This window comes from Myotis davidii, unplaced genomic scaffold (assembly GCF_000327345.1).
Source record: "Myotis davidii unplaced genomic scaffold, ASM32734v1 scaffold684, whole genome shotgun sequence".
Taxonomy (NCBI): domain Eukaryota; kingdom Metazoa; phylum Chordata; class Mammalia; order Chiroptera; family Vespertilionidae; genus Myotis; species Myotis davidii.
In genome coordinates this window covers 1,085,246-1,087,992 of record NW_006295564.1, presented here as the reverse complement: position 1 = coordinate 1,087,992, position 2,747 = coordinate 1,085,246, and the positions used below count along the sequence as shown (strand labels likewise).

General features: G+C 57.8%; 1 pseudogene; it reads right to left on the bottom strand.

Moving 5' to 3' along the window:
- Window positions 1–1,528: 1,528 nt before the first annotated feature.
- On the bottom strand, window positions 1,529–2,482 carry LOC102754450 (annotated as a pseudogene).
- Window positions 2,483–2,747: the final 265 nt, after the last annotated feature.

Genomic DNA, 2,747 nt, shown 5'->3' with positions numbered 1-2,747 from the left:
CCCCTTGTCTTACTCTGCCAGCCACCTAGGGGTCAAGGGTAGCCTGAAATAGAGCTGAGGGCCTGCAGGGGCATGGGTGAGAGAGGGTTCAGCCCTCACTCAGAGACAAAACAGAATGTGTATCCCACCTTGCCTGGTGAAGCTCAGAGCCCAACTATAATCTCCAAGGAAATGGGGGTGGGGGTGGTTCCTTCAAAATGAATGCTCTATTCCAGAGGGGCCGGGAGCAAAGTTCTCGGGGGTCCCAGGCATCAGTGCAGGACTGTCACATCCCTCGGGGACTAGAGGCAGCTCGTCTCCGGTGGGGTTACGGAGGGTTGGGGCAGACTTAAGTTCAGCCCAGGGCTCCCTTGGCCCTTCCTCAATTAAGCCAGTGGTTGTGCTGGGAAGGAAACGTATAAAACAGACCCCACCCCTGTCCCACCCTGCCCAGAACCCCCATCATAGGAACGGCTAAAGAAAAGTTTCAAGCTTTGTTAATTTTTTCTTTTTCCTTTCTTAAAAAAAAAAAAGTATTAAACTGCCAACATGTGGCTGGGCTGGAAAAGTGGGGTAGCCACGACCAGGCCATTCAAAAAATAAAAAAATAAAAAAGTGGGAGGGAGTGAACTGTAAACAGCAATCACCGCGCCAGAGAGGGGGCTAGGGAGGTATTAGGGCCTGTGCCACAGAGGCAGCGGCCAACCCGATTTCAGCAAAAGCCAGGGAGCTGCTGCTTGCTGAGTATAGTCACCCCAACAGACGTACCCCCGGCCCCCACTCCTGCCTCTCCCTAATGAAGAGGAAGTGTAGGAAAGAAGAGCTCATCTGGAAATTTCCAGCATCTCAACCTACACACCTGCAGGCCCAGGGGGAGCCGCACCTTAAGGTGGGCTCAGCTAGGTGTTGCCTGCCACAGAGCTCCAGTCTGCCCCCAGGACCTCGGTGATGGCCAGTTATTGGCTCGTTGTTTCTAGGGTTTGGGTCCCACCCTTACTATTTCTTTAGGACAGTGATGGCGAACCTTTTGAGCTCGGCGTGCCAGCATTTTGAAAAACCCTCACTTAACTCTGGTGCCGTGTCACATATAGAAATTTTTTGATATTTGCAACCACAGTAAAACAAAGACTTCTAGTTTTGATATTTATTTTATATATTTAAATGCCATTTAACAAAGAAAAATCAACCCCCCAAAATGAGTTCGCGTGTCACCTCTGACACGCGTGTCATAGGTTCGCCATCACTACTTTAGGATGCCACCTCCCCAAAGCTGCCCTCTCAAGGGTTAGAGGCAGCAGGTCTGCCTGCTCGGGGTCCCTGGTTTCGGAGGCGGGGAACGAGGACAGATTTCTCCCTCCAGGCTGATCCTCTAGAGAAGACGAATATGTTCGCGCTTTCTGCAAATGTCTGCAACGGGAGACCCTGGGCGGGAAAATAGATATAGGGCTGGGGACTTTCCCAACAGACATCGTAGGGGGAGAGATCAGGCAAAAGAAGGGAATCTGGGTTTCCCACCTGACAGGCTCCTGACAGCCCGCCGAGACCTACCCTACATCTCTTCCACGCCGTGCGAGAAGACCATGACTAGGCCCGGCTGCTGCACCATGTCATCGCCCATGTGCTGGTTCTCACAGGCCATCACCACCACAGCCTGCTTGCCAGGGATGCGCTTGGCCACGTAGTTCTTATAGCACCGCCGGTTCATCTGTCTGGTCTCTAGCGTGGCCAGGCCCTGGGGCCAGCTGCGCTCGTGGGCGTTTTCTATCAGCTCGGGGACGATGGCGGCGGGGCAGCCACTCTCCACCAGGGAGCGCTCGATGACCGCCTGGAGGGCAGCGTCCGGGGTGGAGATCATGCCTCCCCAGCGGGTCACTCTTGCTGGCTGCAGGGAGTTCACCCACTGCAGGACCTCGCTGCCCCCACGGGTCTCCTCCAGGGGTTGCCGGTCGGGGCTGGCGCTGCGCCCTGCAGCCAGGCGTGCCTTCAGCTGCCGGATGGCTCGCTTCTGCTCCGCCAGCTGGTGCGCGTGGTCGGCCGAGGCCTTCTCCAGCTGGGCGATGCGCGCCTGCTGCTGCTGGACCAGTGCGCGCAGGTGCGCGACGCGGCGGTGGCTGGGCAGCTCGTCTTTGGGCATCTGCAGGCCGTCGCCCTGCTCGCAGGTCACAGGCCGCCTTGGGTTGTGCTCGCAGTCGCTGAGGTGAGACCGGAGGTTGTCAAGCCGGACCACAGCACTGCAGCCAAAGACCGCGTTGTCGCAGGTGATCTGCAGCTTGGACAGCATGTTCTGCAGGATCCGAGGCACCGGGCTCAGGTGGGCAGCCGTCACGACGCTGCGGTCCACCGGACACGTCTGCTGCTGAGAGAACCACTGGGTGATGCAGGCGCTGCAGAAGGCATGCTCACAGCGCGGGGCCTGCACCGGCTCCTCCAGGACTCCGCTGCAAATAGGACAGATCAGGTCTTCGTCCACATCCCCCTGGAAGCGGGTTACGTCATACCCCATGGCTCCTCTCTGACAGCAGGCCCTTCCAGGTGTTGGGGGGCAGCTTCCCTGTTCACAGGGCTCCAAGCCCGATGCCTCCACTCAGGAGACGCTTCCAGTAACCGAACCTGTTGGCTCTTCTCCATCTGAAGTCTTCCTTCCCGATCTTTAGCTCCATCGCCACGGGGATGGATGTGATGTCACAATCAGGAGCGCTCCCCTGGAAGCAGTCTGGGCGCCCTGGACCCCAGCCCCGCTGGAGCAGAGGCTGTAGCACTGGTGCTCA